We start from the raw sequence: 13,733 nt of genomic DNA, 5'->3' as shown, positions 1-13,733 counted from the left end.
TACTTTCAACAGAACATGCATATGTCCTTAAAATATACTGCAGTGTACTTTGTCAGTGGTTAAAAAATCAAGTCAACTTGCATTCAACTCTAATTATTATATTACATTTCTTAAAAATACCTGTATCACATTAAATAATTGCAATCATTTCTCAAGCCTTTTAGAAATCTTGCACCTTCTAATAGCACAGCTAATATTGCACTATTATTTCTTTAAATTTTGTTTATTTATTTAAGAGACAAAAAGATAGACATACAGACAGAGCAACCAACCACTCCCTCACACGTAGATGCCCACAATGCTGGGGACAAAGTTGAAACTCAATCCGAGTATCCTATTTGGGTGGCAGCAAATGAATTATCTGACCCATCACCACGGCACCCCAGGGTTTGCACTAGAAGAAAGCTGGAATCAGAAGCCAGAGCCAGGTACTGAACTCAGGTGCTCTGACATGGAACACAAGTGTCTTAGGCAGCGCCTGAATAGCAGGCCAAAGTCTACCCCTAGAACTGTTCTTAAAGGATACCTTTGCTCATCTACTTGTCCTGAAGTTTATCCCCTTAATGCAGGACCAAGATGAGGACTTCCCCACCACTTCCCCACCAAACACCAATTTGAATAGCTAGTCACACACCAGGTCATCTTCACAATAGCTATGGAATCCAGCTGAGAGAACTCAATACCTCACTTTGTTAGAATCCTAAGTCAAACTGGATAAAGCAAGAAGAGTTCCCTACATGAACCCGACCCCAGCTCCAGAGTATGGCGTGGAGAGACACCCCCACCTTAGGAGGAGGAGAGCAACCTGCATCTCAACGCTAGGTCCACTGCAAGAACTTTTATTCAGACTGAACCCCAAGGCCAGTACCTGTGGAGTAAATATTTGGGAATTCCACACCCAGGCAGCCCCTCCTTCCTGCACCCCAATGGACAGCAGAAAACAAAACCCCAGCTATGCAGAAAGGCCAAGAGAGAGAGCCTCACACCACACCTTGGAGCTCAAAACTGAGTCTTCTGTGCCTGCGTCTGGCACCTGATGAAGCTCAAAGAGCCCCTGCCCCAAGTTGGTGCTCAGAGACTGAGCCTAAACTTGCCCAGTATAAGGTGGAGATCTGCACTCGTGGGAGTCAAGCTGATTTTGGTATATGTCACTGGCAGTCATGGGTGGGAGGGTAAGCTTGGTGGTCACCACTGATCCTTTGTGGTGATGAGCAACTGTGGGACTCAGGTATGGCCAGTCTGGCAATAATCTGGGTGGCCAAGGGACTATCTTTATCACCCACTTCCAATCTTGGGCAGACAAGAGTCCCAGGAGTGTTTTGGTGGACCCGTAGGTGCAGCATTGACAGGTAGTTCACATCAGAGGCAGACAGACTTCAGCAGGGTGAGCTTTAGCCCCACCCGAGGTTGCATTAGTCCTGGTGGGCTGTGTAGGAGTATCTGGGGAGTATTGTAGAATTGAATCAGTAAAAACATATCTGGCCTGGGCAAACCTCAAGATAGAGTACTATCTAGTGCTAACATAGCAGATGCATCCATAGGCTAAGAGAAAATAAACAGACTGCTTAGAATTTCTACAAGGACAGCCACAAATAAAGCTGAAATACTAAAACTAACTCTTCAATGTACAGACAATGTCATATGTCAACAGGTGTCAACGAATTCCAGGGAACCATGTTCTCACCTATAAGAAGCAATACAAGGTGCCAGGAGCCAAACTCCCAAGAATTGAAATTTCCAAATGCTTGGATGAAGATTTCAAAATGGCTATGTTCAGAAATCTCAGCGAAATCTAAGAAAATACAAAAAAAGATTCAATATTCTTTTTTTCTTTTTTTTTTTTTTTTTGACAGGCAGAGTGGACAGTGAGAGAGAGAGACAGAGAGAAAGGTCTTCTTTTTTGCCATTGGTTCACCCTCCAATGGCCGCTGCGGTAGGTGTGCTGCGGCCGGCGCACCGCACTGATCCGATGGCAGGAGCCAGGTGCTTCTCCTGGTCTCCCATGGAGTGCAGGGCCCAAGCACTTGGGCCATCCTCCACCGCACTCCCTGGCCACAGCAGAGAGCTGGCCTGGAAGAGGGGCAACCGGGACAGGATCGGTGCCCCGACCGGGACCAGAACGCGGTGTGCCGGCGCAGCAAGGCGGAGGATTAGCCTAGTGAGCCGCGGCACCAGCCTCAATATTCTAAGAAAATTAATAAGGAGATGGAAGTAATAATTAAAACCAAGAAATCCTCCAACTGAAAAGTACAGTATGTAAAATAAAGACATGATGGAAGGCATTAATATATCAAACAGAAAAAGAATCAGTGCACTTGAAGATGGGCTTTTTCAAACTATACCATTGGAGGAGAAGAAAGTGTCAAGAGGAACGAAGAAAGTTATGGGAAATGTGGGATAGCATGAAAAGAGCAAAGATCCGCACTGTTGGGATTCAAATGTGCCTTGAGAATTCCAAAGGAATAGAAAGTATATTCAAACAATGACAAGGAACTTCTCAAACCTAGAGAAAGACACAGCTATACAAATAGAGGAAGGCCAAAGGTCAAGCACAACCAAGTCTACCCCAAGACATACTCAAGTTTTCCAAGGATCAAGATAAAGAGAGTTCTCCAAACAAGAGAAAATAAGTGAACAACACATATAGGGATCCTGATTCACCTGACTTCAGACTTCTTAGCAGCAACCTTACAGGCCAAGAAAGAGCAGGATAGACTTTCATAGTACTGAACAAAAACATTTGCCATCGTAGAATACTATATCCAGCAAGGCTAGCCTTCAAACAGCAGAGAGAAGTAACGGCATTCTCAAACAAAAGCTGAGGGAATTTATGGCCACTAGAACTGTCTTACAAGGAATGTTAAAAGTAGTTCTTCAAACTGAAGGAGAGAGATACTGATGAATAAGAAAAAAGAATTCAAATGATAGAATCTCATGGGTAAGAGTCATACAGAGAAATTCAGAATGCTTTAATATTGTAAACATAAGCAAACCGTTTATAATTTTCACTGTGAAGATGAAAAAATTATTAAAATGTTAAGAGATGTAATGGGGAGAGATCCAACATGGCTTAACAAAGAGACCCTGCACTACCACAGAGAAGAACCAGAACAAGTAAGGACCACATTGCCAGGAGATTGACTAAGGGAAAACTTCAGCAGCGAAATGGTGGAAACTAAACAGCACAGAGACTCTGAAAGCCAGAAGATACAGAAGAACACACCACACTGCTGCTTCTGCCCTGCGTCCTCGGCCAAGGGAGGGGAAGGGAAGTAGAAAGTACCATCACCTCCACAAGCACCACAGTAAGCAATCCTAACTACAGGACTGAAGCTTCGGGGTTTCTGGGCAAAATGCCAGAGCCACACTCATTTACTTGAGGTTCAGCACCACCAGCAGCTGAGATAAGCCCAGCGGAGAAGACCTGAGGAAATCCTCTTCTCCATCTTTTGGCAAAGGATGGCCACAGCGCAAGCCCCAGCATCACCCTTGCATGCCCTGTGTGACTGTGGGCGGTCCCTTCTGTGTTCTGCATTTCTGGGACTGAGACTGTAGATGTTGCAAACTCTTGAATAACTCACTCTTATGAGTGGGACCTGGAGGGCCTTATTTGCTTTCCTCTGCTTCAGGTTGGCGTTTCCTGTTCACACTCCCTAGCATAACCAGCATTCAACCTGTGGAATCTGGGTAAGAACCCAGTTGGATCCTTCAGCCCTAGGACTGTGACTGTTGGTGCCATAAGTCTCAGGGAAACCCATGCTCCTCTATGGGACTCAGAGAAGACCCTACCTGCATCCTTTGCTCTAGGTGTGAACCTGCTAGTAAAAAAAATCTGTAGTATGATATATGATAATCATATGGAGTCTGGGTAAGGTTTTCTCTGAGTCATACAGTTCTGGTACTATGACTGTTAGAGCTATATTTAAGAGTCACCTAGGAAGACCACAAAGGACCTGGGTAATGACCCCACTGCATCCCACAGCTCTGTGACCCTTTGCTCTAAAAGTCTCAGGGATACCCGCATCCCATTGGTCCATAATTGAAATGGCTGCTGCATAATCCCCAGCCTGTGGGATATGGGTGAGCTACACTCTGAGTCCTGCGGCTCTGAAACTGGGAGTGGTGGAGCTATATCCTACACTCAATTGAGTTCTCCTCTTGGAAACTGAGGAAGACCATACAGACATCCCACTGCTCCAGAACCGTGCTGGCAGGGACAGCATTGGGGCAGGTTAAGTTGCACCTTCCATACCAGAGTCCCATATGGCTGCTGGTTCAAGTCCCAGCTGCTCCACTGCTGATCCAGCTACATGGTAATATACCAGGGAAGGCAGCAGAAGATGACCCAAGTTCTTGGATCCCTGACACCCATGTGGAAGAACTGGATGGAATTCCTGCCTCCTGGCTTTGGCTTGGCCGTTGTGGCCATCTGAAGAGTGAACAAGCAGATGGAAGCATTTTCTCTCTCTCTCTCTCCCCCCATCCATCCCTCTTTCTGTAACTCTGCTTTATAAATAAATAAATCTTTGAAAAGTAGTGAATAAATAAATATAACATATAAATAAATAAAATAACAGTGCACAATCCCTGTTATTATCTGTGCATGAAATGTGAGACATGGATAAGACCTCTACAGTCTGCCATTCTGGGACTGGGACTGATGGACCTACAAGTCCCAGGAACAACTGTACTTGCCCTGTAGAGCCTGAAAAATGCTCACCATAGCTGCTGCTGCACAACCCCAGCACAGGCTACACTTTACCCATGGGAACTAGACAAATTACACTTCCTGCCCCGAAGTTCTGGGAGATGGTTAATAGTATACCCCCTTAGTCACTGGAACCCACACTAAGGGACCTAAATTACCTCTGCTCTAGGGCCACGCCTGCCAGTGCACCATCCCTAGAATAACATGTATTTACCCCATAGGACTAGGACAGTGCTCAGGCTAGGGCTTCTGGTGTTTTAAGCCCCAACATCCCCTACACCCACCCAGAGGGACAAGGGAGAAGCTCCCCATCCACATCATGCAGTTGCAGAGCCACAGCTATTGGCACCACAAGCCTAGAATCACTCAGGCTTGCCTAGTAGGACAAAAGGACAGCACTCTCCAAATTCCACAGCATTGGCAACAAACCTGAAAGCAGCAGAAACCCTAGTGTTGATGCCCAATTTCCTGGGGACTGAAGACACGCATCTTCAGAAGCCCACATCCACTTAAAAGTCACACTATACTACCTTCACCAGCTGCAGCAGACTAGGTAACTGTGTCACTCATAGACACTGATGTCATTGATGAATTTTGTAGAAATCACTCAGAGGTTACACTCTGGGCTCAAGTAGAACCAAAGCCAAAACTTCAACCCAACTGACACCTCATATTCAATTTAAGTTAAAAAAGACCTTTTTAATGAATGCTACTTCATAAAGAAGAAGGAACTGTTAGGCCAGATATGCAGACATCAACACAGAGACACCATAATCACAAGGAAGCAGAGAAGCATGACAGTTCCAAAGGGCCAATAATTCTCCAGGAATTGATCGTTATTTGAAGGAAAACTGTGAAATGTCTGAAGAAAACTAAAATAATAATCCTAAAGAAGCCCAATAAGATTAATAAAACAGAGACAATTCAACGAATGAGGAAAACAATGTATAGTGTGAAGTAGAAATTCAACAAAGAGGTGGCAATCACAAAAAGAATCTTTGGAGCTGAGGACTTCAATGAAATAAAAAAATACAGATGAGCTTCACAACAGAATAGACTATGCAGAAGACATAATTTATGATCTTGAGGACAAGGCTTCTGAAATTCTCCAGATGAGGCCAGGGCAAAGAATGAAGGCCTATATGTGATACCATTGATTGAAGAAAACATTCCTATTATACAGATCCTTAAAGTAGAAGAGAAGGAAAATGGCATTGAAACTTATTGAGTGAAATAAAAGTTTAAAAATTTCTCAGGACTTGAAAGATATAGACATCCAGATACAAGAATTTCAAAGGATACTAACAATACTCAACTAAAATTAACCTTCTTCAAGGTATATTATGCTCAAATTGTCAAAAGTTAAGGAAAAGGAGAAAAAAATTAAATTAGATATAAAAGAAAGTCCAGGGAGGCAGTTTTTAAGATGGCAGGTTAGGGAGGGAGCTTACTGCTCTAGTTCAAGGGAACATAATTTTAAAAAAAGTGGAGCAAGTGCAATCTCAGGGAAGAGTTAGGAAGAAAACGGCAGAGGAAACTCCATGCTACTTAGAGAGACACTGTGGACCTATGTGGAGGGTATGGACATGCACAGCTCAGGACCCCAGCAGCCAAGAGCCTCAGCACCAATTTTGGAGAGTAGGGTGAAACCAGATTGCAGCAGCCCAAGTTACTGGTGATAAAGCTGTGGGAAGAGCCAGGCATGAGTCTGGCTTGGAGCCCTGTGGGGGACAGTGTACCTGCCAACCTAGAGGGGAAAAAAGAGGGCACATTTCTCTCTCCCTGACCACCCTGCACCAGCAAAAAGATCATTAATCTGGACAAAATAGGATTCATCCCAGATGTGCAGGGATGGTACAACATTCACAAATCAATCAATGTTATACATCACATTAACTAACTGAAGAACAAAAACCATATTATTATCTCAATAGATGCAGAGAAAGCATTTGATAAAATACAACAACCTTTCATGATGAAAACCTTAAGACAGCTGGGCATAGAAGGAACATTCCTCAACACAATCAAGAGAATTTTTGACAAACCCATGGCCAACATCATATTGAATGGGGGAACAGTTGAAAGCATTCCCACTGAGATCCGGAACCAGACAAGGATGGCCACTCTCACCATTGTATTCAATATAGTTCTGGAAGTTTTAGGCAGAGAAAAAGAAATCAAAGGGATACAGATTGGGAAGGAAGAAGTCAATCTATCCCTATTTGCAGACAACATGATTTCTATATATAGGGGATCCAAAGGATTCCACCAAGAGACTACCGAAACTCATAGAAGAATTTGGTAAAGTGGCAGAATATAAAAAATCAACACAGAAAAATCAATAGCCTTTGTATACAGACAATGCCATGGTTGAGAAAGAACTTCTAAGACCAATTCCATTCACAATAGCTACAAAAAAACCCTACATATCTTGGAATAAATTTATCAAAAGATATCAAAGATCTCTACAGTGTGAATTACATAACATGAAAGAAAGAAATAAAAGAAGATACAAAAAATGGAAAAATCTTCCATGTTCATGAATTGGAAGAATCAATATCATCAAAATGTCCATACTACCAAAAGCAATTTACAGATTCAATGCAATACCAATCAAAATACCTAGGACATTCTTCTCAGATACAGAAAAAAAATGATACTGAAATTCAAAGGAGACCCTGAATAGCTAAAGAAATCTTATACAACAAAAACAAAGCTGGAGGCATCACGATACCAGATTTCAAGACATACTACAGTGAAGTTATAATCAAAACAGCCTGGTACTGGTACATAAACAGATGGATAGGACAGTGGAACAGAATAGAACTGCCAAAAGTCAACCCACACATCTACCACCAACTAAAGGAGCTGAAAATCAACCCCTGGAGCAAGGACAGTCTCTTCAACAAATGGTGCTGGGAAAACTGGGTTTCCACGTGCAGAAGTGTGAATCAAGACCCCTACCTTACACCTTACACAAAAATCCACTCAAAATGGATTAAAGACCTAAATCTATTACCTGATACCATAAAATTATTAGAGAACATTGGGGAAACCCTGCAAGATATTGGCATAGGCACAGAGTTCTTGGAAAAGATTCCAGAGGCACAGGCAATCAAAGCCAAAATTGACAAATGTGATTACATCAGACTGAGAAGCTTCTGCACTGTGAAAGAAACACTCAGTGAAGTGAAGAGGCAGTTGACAGAATGAGAGAATTTATTTTCAAATTATGAACTGATAAATATTAATAATATATGTAAAGAGATCAAGAAACTCAACATCAAACCAAACAACTCAGTTAAAATATAATATATATGCATATATATGGAAATATATATCTCAAATATTATTAGACATAAAGGAAGAGATAGACTTCAATATAATAATAGTAGAGGACTTCAACACCTCCCAGTAATTAATAATGGACAGATCATCCAGACTGAAAGCCAATGAAGATAAATCAGACTGAACCTTACTTTAGAACCCAAGGACCCAACAGACATTCACAGAAGATTTCATTCAGCAGTTACAGGACACACCATTCATTAGACCACAGTCAAATATCATGATTCTTTTTAAAAGTAGAACTAATTCCATGTAATACCATGTCTCTAGTCAGACCACAAAATAAAACTGGAAATCCATAATAAGAATAATGAAAAATTTACAAATACATGAAAATTGAACACTGTGCTACTGAATGACCAATGGATTATTGAAGAAGTTGAAAGGAAAATTAAAACTTTTTGAAAAAATGAAAATACAATATATCCAAATCTATGGGATACAGCAAGAGCAGTATGAAAAGGGAAGTTTTTAGCAGTAAGTGAGCACATTTCAAAAATTAAAATATCTCAAGTATACAATCTGGCAATGTATTTTAAGGGTTTAGAAAAGCAGGAAGAAATCTAGCCCAAAATTAACAGAAGGGAAGAAATAAGAATCAAAGCAAAAATGGTTGAAATTGTACTTTATTTCAAAAAGTTATTTATTTATTTAAGGTGAACAAATTTTATGCATTTCATATATACATATTTAGGAATGTAGTGATACTTCTCACCCTACCCTCCCTCCCCCAAAAGATCAACAAAATGAAAAGATAATTATAATAGACAAATCTTTAGCCAGACTAACAAGAAAGAGGAAAAGCTCAAATAAATACAATTAGCTGTGAAAAGGAGACATTAAAACTAGGATCACAGAAATGCAACTGATCATAAGAAGCTACTATAAACAACTCTCTGATAGTGAAATAAAAAACCTCAAAGAAATGGATAAATTCCTGGATACATGCAAACTACCAAGATCCAGTCTTGAATATAGAAAAGCTAAACAGAGCAATAGCAAGTAAAACAACTGAAACAGTAATTAAAAGTCTCTCATCAAAAGTGTCCAGAACTTGATGGTTTTACAACTTAATTCCACAACATATTTAAGAAGGAACTAACTCTGATACTTATCAGACTCTTTCAAAATATTAAAAATGATAGAACTCTGTCAAACTCTTTTTTGAGGCCAGCATTTCTCTGATACCAAAACCAAGGACACAGCACAAAAAATAAAATTACAGGAAATTATCACTGATGAGCATAGATTTCTTATCCTGGACAAAATACTAGCAAACAAATCTAACACTACCTCAAAAACATCATACTGCATGATCAAGCGGGATTTACTACAGTGGTAGAGTATGGTGATGGTTCATCATTCACAAATTGATAAACACAATAAATCACATCAACAGAATGAAGAACAAAAACTATGTGATCATCTCAGTAGAACACATCTGATAATATTTAACAACCATTCTGGTAAAATCTCTCAACAAACTAGGTATAGAAGGGGCCGGCGCCAGGGCAGCACCACGTGGAAGACAGGGAAGAAGTTTCTGGCTCCTGACTTCAGATCGGTGCAGCTCTAGCCCTTGCATGGATGGAAGTCTCTCTCTCTCTGTCTCTCTCTCTCCCTCTCTGTCTCTGTCTCTCTCTCTCTCTTCCTTTCTCTCTCTCTGTCTCTTTCTGTCTCTCTCTCTCTCTTCCTCTCTGCCTTTCAAATAAATAAATCTTTTTAAACATCACATTATATCATCCAATATCATACTGAGTGGAGAAAAACTGAAAGCATTTTCCCTCAAATCTGGAATAAGACAGGGGTGTTCAATTTCATCACTCATATTCAATATAATATTAGAAGTATTAGTAAGAACAATTTGAGAAGAGAAATAAAGGGCATTAAAATTGAAAAGTAGAAAATAAAAATATGCATATTTGAAGATGACATGATATTGTTCCTGGAAAAACTAAATATTTCACCAAAAAGCTGTTATAACTGGAAAACCAACTCAGTAAAGCCACAAGACCAAAAAATCAACTTAACATTTTTGTAAACAGTCCTGCTGGGATCAGCAGGTTGAACCGCTGCCTGCAATGCCAGCGTTCCACATGGGCACTGCTTCAAGTCTCAGATGCCCCACTCTGAGGAAGCACCAGAACATGGCCCAGTGCTTGGTCCCCTGTGCCCACGTGGGAGACCTGGATGAAGCTCCTGACTCCTGCTCCAGCCTGGCCCATCCCCTGCCATTGTGGTTATTTGGGGAATGAAGCAGAAGATGGAAGATCTCTCTGTGATCTGCCTTTCAAATAAATAAATATATCTTTAAAAAGTAATGATCCTGCTGAAAGGAAAATCAATAGAGAAATCTCCTTCATAGTAGGTACAAGAAATTAAACATTTAAGAACAAATTTAACCAAAGAAGTAGATCTCTACAGTGAAAATTATAAAGCATCAATGAAAGAAATAATGACACCAAAAAAAGAGAAAAAATCCCTTGTTCATGTACTGGAAGAGTATATCATTATAATGTCAATACACCATAAAGCAATTTTCAGATTCAGTGTAATCTCTATAAAACTATTAATGACACTCTTTATAGAATTAGAAAAAAATCTTAAAATTCATATAAAATCACAAAAGATCCAGAATAGCTAAAGTGAGCCTCAGCAAAAGAAAAAACAAACACACTGGAGGAATCACAATATCTGCTTTCGAAGAGTACTAAAAGCTCCAGTAATTAAAATAGCATGGTACTGGCATGAAAAGCAACACCTAGAGCCACATAATACTATTTGGTTGTTTAAAAATGAAATCCTGTTATATGCAGAAATGTGGAGATATTGGAGGACATCATGTTTCATGAAATAAGCTAGATGCAGAAAAACAAATACTACATATTCTTCCTCATGTGTGAGAGGTAAAATAAATTCAATATGAAGACAATATGAGTCAAGTCAAAGGAATAAATTCCCGGTGTTAGCACAATGGGAAGACTATAATTCACAATAACCTAGTACATATTATATGAAAAATAGAATAATCTCCAAGTGTCTGATCATAAAGTATTGTCAAAGGAAGGAAAAACTGTTTACCCTGTTTTGATCCGTACATCTTGTCTAAATGTATTAAAGTATTCCTGTATCATCCATAAATATGTAAACTATTGCTAACAATAATAAGAAATTTTAGAGAGTTTGGCAATACAGAAATGGGCCAAATGTAACATCAGAAATTCAAAATGTGGGGAGGAATGAAGGACAAATGTAAAATGCATTATTGTTTTTTTTTGTTTTTTTTTAGTTTATTCATCCAACTGAAATGCAGAGTAACAGAGAGAGAAACAGATCCTCCATCTGCTGGTTCGCTCCCCAAATGCCCACAACAGCCTGGGACTGGGTCAGGCTGAAGCCAGGAGCCAGAACTGCCGGATGGTTCTCCCACGGGAGTGGCAAGGACTCAGTACTCGAGCCATCAACCTCTGCTTCTCAGGCACATGGCATAGAAGCAGAAAATCCAGGACTGGAACTGGCGCTGTGCCGTGGGACGCAGGGGCTCAATCCGCTGTGCCACAAAGCCTACCCCAGGTTTCTTGACTATTTATTTTTGTCCTTATCTCTTTCCCTATCTTTATAATCAATGTTAAGTTTTTATCATTTCAAGAGAGCTATTATAGCTAAAAGAAGTTGTTGTAAAACTCATAGTAACCAGAAAGTGAAATCTCTAAAAAAACAAAATACTAAAAATAATAAGCAAAGAACCAAAGGACGTAGCTAGAAAAAATAAGTAAGACCATTTAGGGGTCAGCGCTGTAGTGTAAAGCCACTGCCTGCAGTGCCGGCATCCCATATGGCTGCCAGTTTGGTTCAAGTCCCAGCTGTTTCACTTCCAATCCAGCTCTCTGCTATGGCCTGGGAAAACAGTGGAAGATGGCCCAAATCCTTGGACCCCTGCACCCACATGGAGACCTGGAAGAAGCTTCTGGCTCCTGGCTTCAGATCAGTGCAGCTCCGGCCCTTGTGGCCAATTGGGGAGTGAACCATCAGATGGAAGACCTCTCTCTCTCTCTCTCTTTCTCTCTCTCTCTCTCTCTCTCTCTCTCTCCCCCTGCTTCTTTGTAATTCTGCCTTTCAAATGAATAAGTAAATAAATTGAAAAAAATTAACCACATGAAGATTATTAACAGTCAGAAAGAAATACAGAAAATACAAGAATACAAATAAGCATGAAAATGGCAGTGGGAAGAGCGTCCTATAAACAAGCGCCTTAGATATCAGCTGACTGCAGGTGTGCATCCCAGGTCTGGCCAGGCACCGCACACTGAGCAGCCAACACTGTGCAGTCGGACGATGTTATATGAGGTACACTAAGAAACAGGCGATTTTGTCCCTTCAGAATAAGAGCCAAGACACAGGCTTTTTGCCAAAATGAATACAGCATGACGGGACCGTGCAACCAGTCACCTTGCTCCCTAGCAAATAGCCAGCATGCTATTCTCAAAGAGAAAGGACAGTGCTACTTGCATATGAAGGAGAGAGAAGGAGCAGCTTTTCCAAGGTGAATGTGGGAAAGGGTTCGGCTCAGTAAGAACTACAAGAAAGCACTGGGGCAAATAAGACAAGAATCTCGTTTACTGGTCCCTTTCATCTGACGTAAGTGTAAGCAGAGATTCACCAGGATAACCCAGTGCCTAAGTCAAATTACAAAACTTACACGAAGACGACAAAGGGAACTTGCTTCTTTGAGTAAGAAGGTGGAGGAGAAAAGAGGACAGAAAGAGGCATCAGTAGCTGCGTGGTTGGACAGTGCCATTGAAAAAGAATTGCTGGAAAGACTGCAACAAGATACGCATGGCAGCATCTCCCATCTCCCCATTCATGCCTTCCACAAGGCCCTGGAGCAAGAGGAGGCGGAGAAGGAAAAGATGACTAAGATGTGGGGAAAAGAGAACTTGTGGAAGATAAGGAGATGGAGGAGAGTGATATGAGTCATTTTGAGGATATGGGGCAACTGGATGCCAGCAGTGATGAAGATGGGATGATAGATCCTCCAGTGAAGAGGAAGACAAGGCCCTACATGCAAAACACAAAGGCAAAACTCCCCTGAAAGGACCTGTGTGTAGAAAACGAGCCTCCTAGAGATAGAGCACAGCAGGAGGCAGAGCCCACAGCCAAGGTCAAAACCACCTGCTGTCCCTCAGGCAGTCACACACAGGCTGAGCATGCCAAGCTCCTATCTCCAACACACTTCCAGGTTTTCCTCTTTCATGCCGTATGTAACACAGTATTTGTGTTTTCAGTTTATGTCACTACAGGAGCAAGACCTCTGGAGTGAGATGAGGGATGCCTTAATTTGCAAACAGAGTATTTTTAGGGCATGTGTTGACTACCAGCTCAGGCCCACAAAGCTGGAAAGATCAGTTTCTGAAGCTGGATGAGATTGTGAGTGGAAATAGTCCTAAACGTCAAATGCTGAATTCCTTGGTCTCTTTTTTTCTTACCATGGCAGGACTTCCTTTTTTTTTTTTTTTTTTTTTTTGTCTTATTCCCTTCTCCCTAGTCCTCTAGGGGTAAAAAGGAAACAAAAAAGGAAAAAAGAACCTGTGACTTACAATGTTCAGTATAAAAGACTCCACTGGTACCACGTGAGAGAGGAAGAAATTCCTTTGTTCCCGGGTAGGGAGCAAGTTCA

The 13,733-nt window shown here is 41.1% G+C and overlaps 1 pseudogene; it reads left to right on the top strand.

Moving 5' to 3' along the window:
• LOC133772436 (protein MAK16 homolog) overlaps nucleotides 1-13,180 on the top strand; it is a 36,873-nt pseudogene extending 23,693 nt beyond the window's left edge.
• Nucleotides 13,181-13,733: the final 553 nt, after the last annotated feature.

Source organism: Lepus europaeus, chromosome 13 (assembly GCF_033115175.1).
Source record: "Lepus europaeus isolate LE1 chromosome 13, mLepTim1.pri, whole genome shotgun sequence".
NCBI classification, from domain to species: domain Eukaryota; kingdom Metazoa; phylum Chordata; class Mammalia; order Lagomorpha; family Leporidae; genus Lepus; species Lepus europaeus.
Note: the sequence above shows the minus strand (reverse complement) of the source record. Positions and strands in the feature narration are given on the sequence as shown.